This window comes from Hyla sarda, chromosome 4, assembly GCF_029499605.1.
Source record: "Hyla sarda isolate aHylSar1 chromosome 4, aHylSar1.hap1, whole genome shotgun sequence".
Taxonomy (NCBI): Eukaryota; Metazoa; Chordata; class Amphibia; order Anura; family Hylidae; genus Hyla; species Hyla sarda.
The window spans coordinates 392,783,991-392,801,196 of NC_079192.1; the positions used below are offsets into that span (position 1 = coordinate 392,783,991).

At 42.0% G+C, this 17,206-nt stretch overlaps 1 protein-coding gene across 12 annotated transcripts in view; it reads left to right on the forward strand.

Annotated features, from left to right (window-relative positions):
* The window catches only part of SGCD (sarcoglycan delta), a 607,498-nt gene that overhangs the window by 576,245 nt on the left and 14,047 nt on the right, over nucleotides 1-17,206 (forward strand). The window lies entirely within an intron of this gene.

The following is a 17,206-nucleotide window of genomic DNA, read 5'->3' on the forward strand; positions in this document are numbered from 1 at the left end:
GTAAATTACTTCCATTTAAAAATCTTAATCCTTCCAGTACTTATCAGCTGCTGTATACTACAGAGGAAGTTATATTGCTTTCTGGAGTTCTTTTTTGGTTCAACACAGTGCTCTCTGCTGACACCTCTGTCCATGTCAGGAACTGTCCAGAGAGCAGGATAGGTTTGCTATGGGGATTTGCTTCTACTCTGGACAGTTCCTGACATGAACAGAGGTGTCAGCAGAGAGCAATGTGGTCAGACACAAGAAAAAAAAAAAAGAACTTCCTCTGGATCATACAGCAGCTGATAAGTACTGGACGGATGAAGATATTTAAATAGAAGTAAATTACAAATCTGTGTAACTTTCTGGCACCAGTTGATTTTTAAAAATTAGTTTTCCTCCGGATAATCCAGGAAAAACTTTTTTTTATATATCAACTGGCTCCAGAAAGTTAAACAGATTTGTAAATTACTTCTATTAAAAAAATCTTCATCCTTTCAGTACTTATGTGCTTCTGAAGTTGGGTTGTTCTTTTCTGTCTAAGTCCTCTCTGATGACACGTGTCTCGGGAACTGCCCAGTTTAGAAGCAAATCCCCATAGCAAACCTATTCTACTCTGTGCAGTTCCCGAGAAAAGCAGAGATGTCAGCAGAGAGCACTGTTGCCAGACAGAAAACAACAACTCAACTTCAGCAGCTGATAATTATTGAAAGGATTAAGATTTTTTTAATAGAAGTAATTTACAAATCTGTTTAACTTTCTGGAGCCAGTTGATATAAAAAAAAAAATACGTTTTTTCCTGGATAACCCCTTTAACAAAGGATTGTATCCCAGACAACAAGTATCTGTTTCCTGGAGATAAGCGGCAGAGATTGGCTGGTTTAACCAATTTTATTGGGATTTGTTGACAGTGTAATGTATATAGAGCAGTGTTCCCCCACCAGGGTGCCTCCAGCTGTTGCAAAACTACAATCCCAGCATACCCGGACAGCCAACAGCTGTCCGGGCATGCTGGGAGTTGTAGTTTTGCAACAGCTGGAGGCACCCTGGTTGGGAAACTCAAAAATAGAGAGATGGCTTTAACTCTCTTTTAACTCTTTCTAAAGCTTTTTTTTGTTTCTGCATTGGAGGGTGACACCGAGACCCTGTCGTATATTTTACCTATACGTTTTTACATTCGAAAAAATAAAAGGTGTCCCTGCAGATTGATCTCACACCCTGATGTCTTTTTAAACCAATTTTATCCGCCTTTTATTTTTCTCGGTGGCGTTCCGCAGAACATTTTAGCCGTGCCGATCCCTATGTTATTAATGGGATGTTCTAAAAAAAAGCTCTTATTTCCAGCAGAGCCCTGTGTGTTCTGTGGTGGCCGCCTCTGACAGACATTCGCTTCCTTATTACATTTTCCCCAGACCAATATTTCTGTGATACAGGGAACTGCTGGAGCATCTCATAGTGAAGTATTGTATGTGACCAGGATAGGAAATAAAGGCGAAACCTGTGCCAATATGCATACATGGAAAGCACCTGATGTGATGAGAAACTTTTTGCGTGAGGCGCCAGCGCTCTCTAGTGGTGAGATGAGTGCTGTATTGACTTTGGCGCTGCTCTCCGTAATAATATACCAATTATTAGTCTAGACGACAGGTCCTGCTACATGTGCATATAAGGATAGCAATGAATTGCAATGCTTCCCTACCAGTGTGCCTCCAGCTGTTGCAAAACTACAACTCCCAGCATGCTGGGAGTTGTAGTTTTGCAACAGCTGGAGGCACACTGGTTGGAAAACACTGTAATAGTGTGTCCAATAATTAAAGGGGTATTCCAGGAAAAAACTTTTTTTTATATATCAACTGGCTCCAGAAAGTTAACCAGATTTGAAAATTACTTCTATTAAAAAAAATCTTAATCCTTTCAGCACTTATGAGCTTCTGAAGTTAAGGTTGTTCTTTTCTGTCTAAGTGCTCTCTGATGACATGTGTCGCGGGAGCCGCCCAGTTTAGAAGAGGTTTGCTATGGGGATTTGCTTCTAAAGTGGGCGTTTCCCGAGACAGGTGTCATCAGAGAGCACTTAGACAGAAAAGAACAACCTTAAAGGGGTATTCCAGGCCAAAACTTTTTTTTTTATATATATATATATATATCAACTGGCTCCGGAAAGTTAAACAGATTTGTAAATTATTTCTATTAAAAAATCTTAATCCTTCCAATAGTTATTAGCATCTGAAGTTGAGTTGTTGTTTTCTCATATGGGGATATTCTCCCATCATGCACAGCTCCCGGGACGTAACATCATCATTGAGCAGTTAGACAGAAAACTTCAGAAGCTAATAACTATTGGAAGGATTAAGATTTTTAAATAGAAGTAATTTACAAATCTGTTTAACTTTCCGGAGCCAGATGATATATATATATATATATATATATATATATATATATATATATATATATATATAAATTGCCTGGAATACCCCTTTAAATTCAGAAGCTCAGAAGTACTGAAAGGATTAAGATTTTTTAATAGAAGTCATTTACAAATCTGTTTAACTTTCTGGAGCCAGTTGATATATATATATATATAAAAAGTTTTTTTTCCTGCATAACCCCTTTAAGTCTAAGATCAAACATAAGATTTAGTCTCCAACAGAGATGTGAACAGGGCCCTAGATTATAAGTTAATACGCTTCAAGTGGATAGTTAGTCTAATTCCACTTTCATGCGTTCCATGCCGCCCCCTGAGTTCTCAACGATCAGGGAAAATTACAGGGAAATTACGAAATGGCTAGTCCTTACTAGTCCAAGTGTATCCGGGGGTTAAATTGGTCTAACACATTAGAGAAGGAATCCTGGCTATTGATCATGAGGCCAAAGCTGTCATAAAGGATCCTGGATGGAATTGGAGAAGCTGTGGCTAGCCCCAATTCCCCCTAATACATTCCTCTGGAGTCGCTCCCCCCGTCACCTCCATCGGGCCCCCTACTAGGCCCTATGTCCTTCTCTCGATATGTCTGTGGGTACTGCTCTAGGAAATGTCAGCTCTTTTCCCGTGTTTCTCCTCTGCAATCCTTTCTTTATCATCTAACCTTCCCCCCCTATGGTAAGGGAATGGGGGGGGGGGTAGAGGGCTTTTCTGTTGGGCGGACATGGTTAACCCTCTCACCCGGGAACTACTTTCTTTCGAGGATATGGTCTCCCGCTTTGGTCTTTCCTCCTCCGAACGACTCCATTATCTCCAACTCCGGCACTTTATGATGTCGGCTCTGGGGACCTATGTTGTCTCTCTGCTTACGGCCTTCAAGCGGTTGTGCCGCGCAGGGCCACAGATGAAAGGTCTTCTTTCCGATATTTACTCTATTATCATAGTCTCTCCGGAAGGAGGTGCCCCATCTCACCGCTACATGAGTCGTTGGGAGGAGGCCTTGAACACCACTATCATCCTTCCCCATTGGTGGATTATTTGGCAGAGGTCTTCCCGGGCTTCCATTTGTACAGCATATAAGGAAACGCACTATAAAATGTTAATGGGCTGGTATCATACCCCTGCTCTACTAAACCCATTAAACCCCAATATACCGCGCCACTGTTTGCGCTGTGGGTTGGGAACGGTTCACCACATTTTCTAGTCCTGTCCCCTAATTGTTCCCTATTGGGAAATGGTGAAATGTCTTGTGGGGGTTGTGCTAGGGGTTCAGGTCCCTCTAGACCCTCTGGTATACTTGCTGTTTCTCTCCTTTCGTTCTTTACCTAAGAAGCCCTTTAAGCTCTTTATGCAAATGGTCCTAGCGACCAAAACTATTATTGGTAAGCACTGGAAGTCCCTCCTTCCTCCGTCTGAGATGGATTTCATAGCAAGAATTCGGAGGAAACGTTCTCTCGAGTCCCTTACCGCCTCCCTCAAAAATGCCCTGCCCCTCTTTCTGTCAGTCTGGGAGCCCTGGGATAGGTTTGTGGATCGACAGCCTCCTTAGTTTCCCCCCCCCCCCCCTTCCTCCCTTCTGTCTTGTGTTGTATTCAGTGGTTGTGTGTCTGTCCTCGTCGTGGTATGTTTTGTCCTTTGGTGGATTGTTGTATGTGTGAGCCCGATGATGGGCCTTTTTGGAGTTGTCCAGGTATTTGTCATTATCCTTTGTTTTGCTAAACTCATTGATTGTCGATCTCCTGGACCTGGTTTAGACTTAATCTGTTATTTGCACTTTCCCTGTGTTCTTTTGTTTCTGTATTTGAAAACTTTAATAAAAATTTACAGTTAAAAAAAAAAAAAAAAAAATCTTAATCCTTCTAGTACTTATCAGCTTCTATTTGCTTGACAGGAAGTTTTTATCTTTTTGAATTTCCTTTCTTTCTCACCACAGTGCTCTCTGCTGACATCTCTGTTCATTTTAGGAACTGTCCGGAGTAGGAGAAAATCCCCATATAGCAAACGTCTCCTGCTCTAGACAGTTCCTAAAATGGACAGAGGTTTCAGCAGAGAGCACTGTTGTCAGACTGAAAAAGAAATTCAAAAAGAAAAGAACTTCCTGTGGAGCAAATAGAAGCTGATAAGTACTAGAAGGATTAAGATTTTAAAATAGAAGTAATAGAAGTTAAAAAAAAAATGTTTTCCAGGGTAGTACCCCTTTAAGTGTCTATGGCTGCAGATCTCCTTTAATAAAGCCTTTTTACTCATTAATTTATTTGAAATGATGGGAGTATTAATGAAGCCTTTTACTCAGGTTTTCCTGGGAAAATATGTCGCAATATTATGGCACAGTGCAATTTTTGCGACTTTTTACTTTTCATTTCTGTGCTCTTTTGTTTTTTTTGCAGTGGTAGACGTGTTTTGAATTGAGCTTTTGCAGTAGTCAGGGATCTCCTCCCCGTCCCCATACAGTTCTATGGGGGAGACGGGGAGGCACGAATGCTGCCTCCCCGCCTCTCCCATAGAGATTTATGGAGGAGGCGTGCCAGCCGCAACGTCATGCTGCGGCTGGCACACCCCCTGCACGGGAGAGCCGCGGCCCCGTACAGGAGATCGCCGGGGGCCCCAGCGTTCGGACCCCCCGCGATCAAACACTTATCCCCTATCTTGAGGATAGGGGATAAGTGTTTGTAATGCTGCAGATGTCCTTTAAGCCTATTACTACAAGTGTACCCAGAAAGGGTGCACTCTGGCCCGGGTACATGGCCTGTCTCGGCCCGCCTGCAGAGAACCAGGCCTCTAGGATTTTTACAAGTACCCCCGAAGTGTACGTTACCCTTAGGCTATGTTCAAATGGCGGAATTTTTGTTCATAGATTCTGTTCTGCCAAGCTGACAGCGGATATTTAGCAGTTTTTCAGTTTTGCACGGAATTTGTGCTGAATTTGTGCTGAATTTCTTGCGCTCAACACACAGATTCCAGACGGAATTCAGAGTCCCATTGGCTTCAATGGGGCTCTGCCGCGTAATTCTGCAAAAATAATTGACATAAAGAATAAAGAAATTCCGCAGCTGAAAATCTGCCCTGTGAATGGGTCAGTGGAAATTCCATACACCACAATGTTACTCCATGTAGCCTATGTTCATATGACTGAATATCCGTGCAGACTACGGCAGAAAGATTCAGATGAAAATTCTGTGACAAGAAGTTAACATTATGTGAAATTCTGCAGTCCGGATTCCACAAAAAATAAAGTTATGCTCACCCAATTTTTTTTCTCATGCGCTATGTCTGCCTGGAAAAAAATGGGAAGAAAATGTGAACATTCTGGTGGGCTCTAGGACCGCTCAGAAATGTGCTGTCTCATAGACGGCAATGCATTTCCGAGCAGAACACATTACTATTCTTTCTGCGGACATCGGAAACGGGATTTTGCCTTGTGCAGCAGAATCCCATTAAAATCAATGGGACTCTGCTGCAGTGGCGTGTCCGAACAGAATATTCCTGTGGAATTTTGCTTGGAATTTCAATCCTTTTGGGTGAAATTCCACGACGGAGTCGAGAAATTCCACATAAATTCAGCACAAATTCCACACACATTCCGCGCGTAATCTTAAAACTGCAAAAAAAATCTGAACGGAATTCTGAGCGGAAGTACGAAAAATTCCACCGTGTGAACATAGCCTAACTGGGAGAATTGACCAGTAATGGTGGGGATATTGCTGTTTACTTTTTTGGGGGGAAACAGATAAAAGTAGTAAATGGATAGAGTGAATATTTATAGAATATTTTTGGAACACTGTAATCCAGTGAGTGACGGAAGTTCCATCAGTCAAATCCAAACACAATGGCGCAATCTTTTAGGAAACTTTTATGTTGACCAGTGTTTTCCAAACAGTGTGCCTCCCGTTGTTGCAAAGCTATAACTCCCAGCATGCCCAGCTTGATGTTCCATCAGTCGAACCCAACCCCATCTTTTAGGAACCTTTTACGAAGACCAGTGTTTTCCAGTTGCGAAACTACAACTCCCAACATGACGTTCCATCAGTCAAACCCAACCCCAAAGGCACAATCTTTTAGGAACCTTTTTTGTAGACCAGTGTTTTCCATACAGTGTGCCTCCAGCTGTTGCAAATCTACAACTCCCAGCATGCCTGGACAGCCTTCGGCTGTCCAGGTATGCTGGGAGTTGTAGTTTTGCAACAGCTGGAGGCACACTGTATGGGAAACACACATGTAGGCAAGTATTAAAGGGGTATTCTAGGAAAAAACTTTTTTTTATATATCAACTGGCTCTAGAAAGTTAAACAGATTTGTAAATTACTTCTATTAAAAAATCTTAATCCTTTCAGTACTTATGAGCTGATGAAGTTAAGGTTGTTCTTTTCTGTCTAAGTGCTCTCTGATGACACGTGTCTCGGAAAAAGCCCAGTTTAGAAGCAAATCCCCATAGCAAACCTCTTCTAAACTGAGCGTTTCCCAAGACAGGTGTCATCAGAGAGCACTTAGACAGAAACGAACAACCTTAACTTCAGAAGCTCATAAGTACTGAAAGGATTAAGATTTTTTAATGTAAAAGTAATTTACAAATCTGTTTAACTTTCTGGAGCCAGTTGCTATATATAAAAAAGTTTTTTCCTGAAATACCCTTTTGAAGGGGTATTCCAGGAAAAAACTTTTTTTAATATATATAAACTGGCTCCAGAAAGTTAAACAGATTTGTGAATTACTTCTATTAAAAAATCTTAATCCTTCCAATAATTATCAGCTGCTGAAGTTGAGTTGTTGTTTTCTGTCTGACAACAGTGCTCTCTGCTGACATCTCTGCTTGTCTCGGGAACTGCACAGAGTAGAATAGATGTGCTATGGCGATTTGCTTCTACTCTGGACAGTTCCCGAGACACGTGTCATCAGAGAGCACTTAGACAGAAAAGAACAACTCAATTTCAGCAGCTCATAAGTACTGAAAAAAATTAAGATTTTTTAATTGAAGTAATTTACAAATCTGTTTAACTTTCTGGAACCAGTTGATATAGAAAAAAAAGTTTTTTCCTAGATAACCCCTTTAAAGGGGTACTCCGGTGAAAACCTTTTTTCTTTTAAATCAACTGGTGGCAGAAAGTTAAACATATTTGTAAATTACTTCTATTAAAAAATCTTAATCCTTCCTGTACTTATTAGCTGCTGAATACTACAGAGGAAATTCTTTTCTTTTTGGAATGCTCTCTGATGACATCACGAGCACAGTTCTCTCTGCTGATGATGTTATTATAATAATAATAATGCTTTATTTATTGTTTTCCTTAGTGGGATTTGAACCCAAGTCCCCAGCACAGCAAGGCAGCAGTGCTAACCACTGAGCCACCATGCTGCCTTTAGCATACATCTGCTATGCATGGTTGCTAAAATGGACAGAGATGTCAGCAGAGAGCACTGTGCTCGTGATGTCATCAGTGTTCCAAAAAGAAAGGAATTTCCTCTGTAGCATTCATCAACTAATAAATACTGGAAGGATTAAGATTTTTTAATAGAAGTAATTTACAAATATGTTTAACTTTCTGCCACCAGTTGATTTAAAAGAAGAAAGGTTTTCACCGGAGTACCCCTTTAAGTAAGTATAGGGATATATGACTCATTATAAAACGCAGAAGAATTCCCGCTGACTTTAATTCGTGGCGCGTACAGTTCAATCGCCTATAAATAGATTAACACCCGTCTCAATCTCTCGTCGTCTTCTGACCCTTCCCTGTAATTAATCTGATCTCAGAGGTGGCCATTAAAAAAGAATCGCTCGCTTCCAAGACCGTCTCCCCATTCAGTTATTCATGTCGCTGCCTCCCCTGTCCTCTGCTCAGATTGAAATGTTATCCCCGTGATTTATTCTTTTTAATTAAGAGCTTTCGCCATTTCATTTGAATGCCTGCGCCACCCTGTGCCCCCCATTTTCAATTGGCAGATTGGCGTTTTGGTAATTATGTATTGTTAAGTACTAGGTGATTTGTTGCGCCGAGTTATTAGACTGACATCGGACGTCACGCACAGCAGGCAACGGTCACATCTCCTTGGATTTTTACCCTCCCTTGAGTATGAACATAACCAGGGCTGGACTGGGACCAAAAAAATAGCCCCGTCATTAATAATAAGCAGCCCATTTTTTGGGTGGGGGTCCAACTGCTGGGACCTCCACTGATCACCTTGGTTCAGGTGGCTTTCCAGTTGTTGCAAAGCTACAGCTCCCATCATGCCTGAAGAGCCTCAGGCATGATGGAAGTTGTAGTTTTGCAACAGCTGGAGAGCCACAGATTGGGGTACATTGGGGGAGATTTATCAAAACCTGTGCAAATGAAAAGTTGCCCAGTTGCCCATAGCAACCAATCAGATCACTTCTTTCATTTCGCAGAGGCCTTGTTAAAAATGAAAGAAGCAATCTGATTGGTTGCTATGGGCAATTTTTCCTCTGGAAAGGTTTTTATAAATCTCCCTCATTATCACCTGTCATCACTGTAGAATATGTTACATAAGTGATGGGACAGTCAGAAGAATACACACTGGTTATATAGTGACTCACAGTGATGTCTTCTCTATAGTCTTTTTCTTCTTCATGGGGTCTAGATGGCAGGACTTCCAGCTACATCGCCCCTCTGCAGAATCAGATGCCCGGACATCTCACTTTGTGAGCAGATTCTTATCCTCCATATGGAGACAATAAAATTATAACCATGCCAGACACTGTGCCCCCTGAATATATCTCTGGCACACACTGTACCCTCTAACTAAAACACTGCCAGACACTGTGCTCCCTGAATATATATCTGGCACACACTGTACCCTCTAACTAAAACCCTGCCAGACACTGTGCTCCCTGAATATAACTCTGCCACACACTGTACCCTTTAACTATAACCCTGCCAGACACTGTGCCCCCTGAATATAACTCTGCCACACACTGTACCCTCTAACTAAAACCCTGCCAGACACTGTGCTCCCTGAATATAACTCTGCCACACACTGTACCCTTTAACTATAACCCTGCCAGACACTGTGCCCCCTGAATATAACTCTGCCACACACTGTACCCTCTGACTATGACCCTGTCAGACACTGTGCCTATGAATATAACTCTGCCACTCACTGTACCCTTTAACTATAACCCTGCCAGACACTGTGCCCCCTGAATATATCTCTGCCACACACTGTACCCTCTAACTAAAACCCTGCCAGACACTGTGCCCCCTGAATATAACTCTGCCACTCACTGTACCCTCTGACTATGACCCTGTCAGACACTGTGCCTATGAATATAACTCTGCCACACACTGTACCCTCTAACTATAACCCTGCCACACACTGTGACCCCTGAATGTAACTCTGCCATGCACTGTACCCCCTGAATATAACCCTGCCACACACTGTGCCCCCTGAATGTAACTCTGCCACACACTGTACCCTCTGACTAAAACCTTACCAGACACTGTGCCCCCTAAATATAACTCTGACACACACTGTACCCTCTGCCTATAACCCTGCCAGACACTGTGCCCCCTGAATATAACTCTGCCACACACTGTACCTTCTGACTATAACCCTGCCACACACTGTGCCCCTGAATATAACTCTGCAACACACGGTACCCTCTAACTATAACCCTGCCACACACTGTGCCCCCTGAATAAAACTCTGAAACACATGGTACCCTCTAACTATAACCCTGCCAGACACTGCCCCCTGAATATAACTCTGCCACACACTGTACCCTCTGCCTATAACCCTGCCACACACTGTGCCCCCTGAATATAACTCTGCCACACACTGTACCCTCTGACTTAATTCCTGCCAGACACTATGCCCCCTGAGTATAACTCTGCCACACACTGTACCCTCTGACTATTACCCTGCCACACACTGTGCCCCCTGAATATAACTCTGCCACACACTGTACCCTCTGACTTAATCCCTGCCAGACACTATGCCCCCTGAGTATAACTTTGCCACACACTGTACCCTCTGACTATTACCCTGCCACACACTGTGCCCCCTGAATTTAACTCTTCAACACACTGTACCCTCTGCCTATAAAACTTCCACACACTGTGCCCCCTGAATATAACTCTACCACACACTGTGCCCCCTGAATATAACTCTGCCACACACTGTTCCAGTAATACTTAATACTGCCACACGCTGTTCCTTCTCAATTCTTATTTATTTATCTATTATATATTTATTATGGCACTGTGGCTCTTGGGGCTATAGGGCAGCGACATTCATCTAGTATTACTCTCTAGGAGCAGTTTCTTTGCTTATTGTACTGGCTAGGGTGGTACTATTATCGTTGCTTTGTATTTATATGTTATCTGATTACCTTTACTTTTGCATTCCCTGATGAGCCTGCAAGTACTAGGCAGGTGAAATGCATCGGAATGAAATTAGGAATTGTGTTTTTAATGGCACATTGCCTGATCACTCAATATATGTTTTTGGGATTATAGGCACATAGGTTGTGACTCTGGAGTGTTTCCTACATTCACATGACTATCTCTTTCCTACCTGTTGTTGTTTTACCCTTCACTTAGGATAGGAGAGGGACCGGCACCGTGGTTGAGGCTACCCTGTTAAGGAGATGGGTTCCTCAAAAGGCAGGTACAGCAGGACGGGCATCTTAAGAAATAAAGGGCACAAAATTCCCCCTTCCCGCCTCATTTTCCATCATATCCCTGCCACAAGAAATATTAAGGGAAGCTCTTCATCTATCTATTCTCCCACAGCTATATTAAGGGACACATGTATGTGTATCCATTTACATCTTTAAGGAAACACTCCAGAGTCTATTTTTTGAATGTCGCACTTTTTTATTTGTTGGTGACACTCTTTTGTTTGTTTTTTGGAGTGTATTTTTCTACCAATTATTTTTGGACATTTATAGTATATGATTTTTAGCTTTATACAATAACAGTTACGTTTTATATCGGTTATTCTGATCAGAGGTCCATTGTTCAGGGATTTTCCTTCTCAGTTCAACTGAATGCCATCCCTGCACTGTGCTCCTCAAAAGTCCAGCTCTAGGCTCCTCAATTCCCCCTTCCCCAGACCCCAAAGTCCTGCTCCAGTCTCCTTTGTTCCCCAGACACTAAAGTCCTGCTTCAGGCTCCACTGCTCCCCCCCCCCTTTGAATAAGAGATAAGATGTTTAGAGGCGGAGTACCCCTTTAAGGACATACTAAAACCAGACTGGGCTTCACTTCAGGATTGCAGGATAGTGCATAAGTGTCTGATTCCCGGTGATCTACAGAAAGTGGACTCGTCTGTCCCTGTGCGTCATCTCTCCTTGTCGGCACACACTCCATGCACGGTCTTTGGGAATACAGTGCTTGTGTATCTCTGGCGCTCCCATAAAGAGTGCATGGAGCACGTGTCGCCATGCTGCTTCATTGGAGCCCTGTTTTGAAGATTACGAAAGGTCCCAGAGGTCGGACCTATCCCCTTAACCCAGGGGATACGACTTAATCTAGTGGCATACCCCTTTAAACCTAGACCTACACAGTCACTTTTGACACACATTGCTTCATGCTACCGGATCGTATGTAAGTGGCCGCGACCAGAAATTCATCCTGGATGGATTTCTGGTGATTGTTGGGTCATTGCCGCTTATCAGCCACAACACATCCCCATTTACTGTCCGGGAATGCTGGGAGTTGTAGTTTTGCAACAGCTGGAGACACAATGTTTGGAAAACAATGCTCTAGCAGAATAAAAGCTGCCATTAAAAGGCAGATGGGCTCATTATAGAGTTAATAATATAACAGATTTTTCTATGATCAGAAGATGATGATGAAATGGATTTGATCTAATTATTACCAAGAAATGTGTTTTTTTCTATCGCCACCATTCTTTTTGATGTGCACAGTAGGACGCCTGTGATACTTATTAATACAGTCACAAAACGAAATCTCCTGGTACATCAGGGAATGGGAGCCATTTTGCTTGTCTGTCACGAAAAACTGTGTGAAGCCGGAACAAAAGAAGGTTAACTCTAATAAAAGACTTCACTGTAAGGACCGGTGGGTGGTATCATTAGGTATTTGATGACAGAGGCATAACCCAAAGTGATGGGGGGGGGGGGGGGCGGATGCCAAATCTGTATCAGGACCTTCCACCTCTACATTTATGTGGCAGAGAACAGATGGACCAGTGATGTCACAGTACAGGGATAATACACAGTGATGTCACAGTACAGGGATAATGCACAGTGATGTCACAGTACAGGGATAATATACACAGTGATGTCACAGTACAGGGATAATACACACAGTGATGTCACAGTACAGGGATAATACACACAGTGATGTCACAGTACAGGGATAATACACACAGTGATGTCACAGTACAGGGATAATATACACAGTGATGTCACAGTACAGGGATAATACACAGTGATGTCACAGTACAGGGATAATGCACACAGTGATGTCACAGTACAGGGATAATACACACAGTGATGTCACAGTACAGGGATAATATACACAGTGATGTCACAGTACAGGGATAATACACACAGTGATGTCACAGTACAGGGATAATACACACAGTGATGTCACAGTACACGGATAATACACACAGTGATGTCACAGTACAGGGATAATACACAGTGATGTCACAGTACAGGGATAATACACACAGTGACGTCACAGTACAGGGATAATACACAGTGATGTCACAGTACAGGGATAATACACACAGTGACGTCACAGTACAGGGATAATACACAGTGATGTCACAGTACAGGGATAATACACACAGTGATGTCACAGTACAGGGATAATATACACAGTGATGTCACAATACAGGGATAATATACACAGTGATGTCACAGTACAGAGATAATACACAGTGATGTCACAGTACAGGGATAATACACACAGTGATGTCACAGTACAGGGATAATATACACAGTGATGTCACAGTACAGGGATAATACACAGTGATGTCACAGTACAGGGATAATGTACACAGTGATGTCACAGTACAGGGATAATACACAGTGATGTCACAGTACAGGGATAATACACAGTGATGTCACAGTATAGGGATAATACACAGTGATGTCACAGTACAGTGATGATATACACACAGTGATGTCACAGTACAGGGAAAATGCACACAGTGATGTCACAGTACAGGGATAATATACACAGTGATGTCACAGTACAGGAATAATACACACAGTGATGTCACAGTACAGGGATAATATACACAGTGATGTCACAGTACAGGGATAATACACACAGGGATGTCACAGTACAGGGATAATACACACAGTGAAATCACAGTACAGGGATAATATACACACAGTGATGTCACAGTACAGGGATAATACACACAGTGATGTCACAGTACAGGGATAATACACAGTGATGTCACAGTACAGGGATAATACACACAGTGATGTCACAGTACAGGGATAATATACACAGTGATGTCACAGTACAGGGATAATATACACAGTGATGTCACAGTACAGAGATAATACACAGTGATGTCACAGTACAGGGATAATACACACAGTGATGTCACAGTACAGGGATAATACACAGTGATGTCACAGTACAGGGATAATACACAGTGATGTCACAGAACAGGGATAATACACACAGTGATGTCACAGTACAGAGATAATACACAGTGATGTCACAGTACAGGGATAATACACAGTGATGTCACAGTACAGGGATAATGTACACAGTGATGTCACAGTACAGGGATAATACACAGTGATGTCACAGTACAGGGATAATACACAGTGATGTCACAGTATAGGGAAAATGCACACAGTGATGTCACAGTACAGGGATAATATACAGTGATGTCACATTACAGGAATAATACACAGTGATGTCACAGTACAGGGATAATACACAGTGATGTCACAGTACAGGGATAATACACACAGTAATGTCACAGTACAGGGATAATACACAGTGATGTCACAGTACAGGGATAATACACAGTGATGTCACAGTACAGGGATAATACACACAGTGATGTCACAGTACAGAGATAATACACAGGGATGTCACAGTACAGGGATAATATACACAGTGATGTCACAGTACAGGGATAATATACACAGTGATGTCACAGTACAGGATAATACACACAGTGATGTCACAGTACAGGGATAATACACAGTGATGTCACAGTACAGGGTAAATATACACAATGATGTCACAGTACAGGGATAATATACACAGTGATGTCACAGTACAGATATAATACACACAGTGATGTCACAGTACAGGGATAATACACACAGTGATGTCACAGTACAGGGATAATACACAGTGATGTCATAGTACAGGGATAATACACAGTGATGTCACAGTACAGGGATAATACACACAGTGATGTCACAGTACAGAGATAATACACAGTGATGTCACAGTACAGGAACAATAAACATAATAAAGAGTACAATATGCTGCCTACCATAAAGAGTGCCTGTAGGCTGACCCCATAAACAATACTGTCAGCAGAGTGCCCCTATAAACAGTGTCATCACAGTACCTCTCTTTAAGCATCTGTAGAATTTAATGACAGTATAAATGCAGATAGTATATTGCTAGTTATCCCCAGCCCCAGCTGCCAGCAATGTTTTCTATGAGATTTTCCTGCTCTGCCGGGAGATCTTCCCTATTTCAGGAGAGTAGCAAAGTAAGGTCCTGAGTGGTGATCCCCTCTCTAAGAGAAGAGAACCCCTTTAGCAGAATATACTTCCTATCCTCTGCATCCCTCACTACAGAAGTATATCAGTGAGACTATAATATCTAATGGATGTCCTATAAAAATACACATGGCTCCTGAGAGCGTTCTCCTTTTAGAGGAGGCGATGTCCCCGCGTAGGATACACAGCGCTATTCTTTTTTTATGATGCACAATCAATAATGGCAATTATAGCAGGAAAACGTCCTGGTGCTTTTAGCTGGAGACGCTCACAGATATAGATGGAGATTTACTGCTTTGTCATTCTTAACTAATGTCTGTGATGTTGTTTTCTTTACCTGGGAAACATTTCTTTGTCTTTGGAAACTTTACCCTAAATTGGATGTGGTTAGAATATAATGTGGTGTGGATAGATAGATAGATAAAAGGGATAGATATGAGACAGATAGATATGAAATAGATAGATAGATATGAGATAGATAGATATGTGGTGTTCCGGTACCGTATTGCATACAGTACCTAGTGTAGAGGTCCCCAAAGTCAGAGTAACTACGTTCAGGTAGGGTCCCTCAGGTGGGACAGCCCCTAGTCGCCTCTCCTCAATTCTAATTATCTAATGTTAATATATGTATATATTTAATAATAATATATATCTAATATAATGTATAGTACTTACCGCGTTTAGCGTCACAGGACCTTCGGTCATGTGACCATGTTAATATCCTCTATGGTATGTTGGAGGACCTTTGGAGGTCCCTGGGCCACGTGTTGCCCACAATCCTTTGAAATGGTGATTGACACAAGTATTGGACTAATTAGCACTGGTCCAGCCCCTGCCCATATAAGGGAGCTGTAGCCAATTACCGCTCTCTTGGGTTGCTGCTCTCGTGGATGCCGGACTAGCAGGACGGATCTGTGCAACTTACAAAGACACGCTAGGCCTTAAAACCTACCAGCCTCAGTTGAACTAAACCGTGAGTTCTAAACTACCCCTGCTAAAGCTAGCGTGACTACTGGACCGCAACTAAATCCCCTAAATCCAGTGGAACAGCGCATAATACCTAAAGACTCCCCATACCCTACTCCCCCGGGCTATCACAGATATGAGATAGATATGAGATAGATAGATAGATGATAGATAGATATGAGATAGATAGATAGATATGAGATAGATAGGAGATTGATATGAGATAGATAGCTAGATAGATATGAGATAGATAGATAGATGATAGATAGATAGATAGATAGATAGGAGATAGATAGATAGATAGATAGATAGATAGATAATAGATAGATATGAGATAGATAGATAGATAGATAGATAGATAGATAGGGGATAGAAAGATAGATAGGAGATAGATATGAGATAGGTAGATAGATCAAATGCCCCAATAAGTAAAGAGTCCTCCTTCAGAAACAGCACTAGCAAATTAAAGGGGTATTCCAGGCCAAAACTTTTGTTTATATATCAACTGGCTCCGGAAAGTTAAACAGATTTGTAAATTACTTCTATTAAAAAATCTTAATCCTTCCAATAGTTATTAGCTTCTGAAGTTGAGTTGTTGTTTTCTGTCTAACTGCTCTCTGATGACTCACGTCCCGGGAGCTGTGCAGTTCCTATGGCGATATTCTCCCATCATGCACAGCTCCCGGGACGTGACATCATCATTGAGCAGTTAGACAGAAAACTCCAGAAGCTAATAACTATTGGAAGAATTAAGATTTTTTAATAGAAGTGATTTACAAATCTGTTTAACTTTCCGGAGCCAGTTGATATATATATAAAAAAAAAAATGTTTTGCCTGGAATACCCCTTTAACCCCCCAAAAAAGGGCCAATTAAACAATACTGCCAGAATAGTCACCCTCCATAAACAGTGCCAGCAGAATGCCACAAGAAACAATACTGCTAGCAAGTTACCCATTGATAAACAGTGCCAGCTTAGTATACCCATAAACAATACAGCTATCACATTGTGCAACCTGAGCAATATGCCCCATTATGAGCAGTGCCAGCAGACGGTAGAGATAAACACTGCCTGCAGATAGCCCCTCATAAATAGTTCCAGCCGAATACTTCTTCACAAACAACAGCAATGGCCCCTATATGA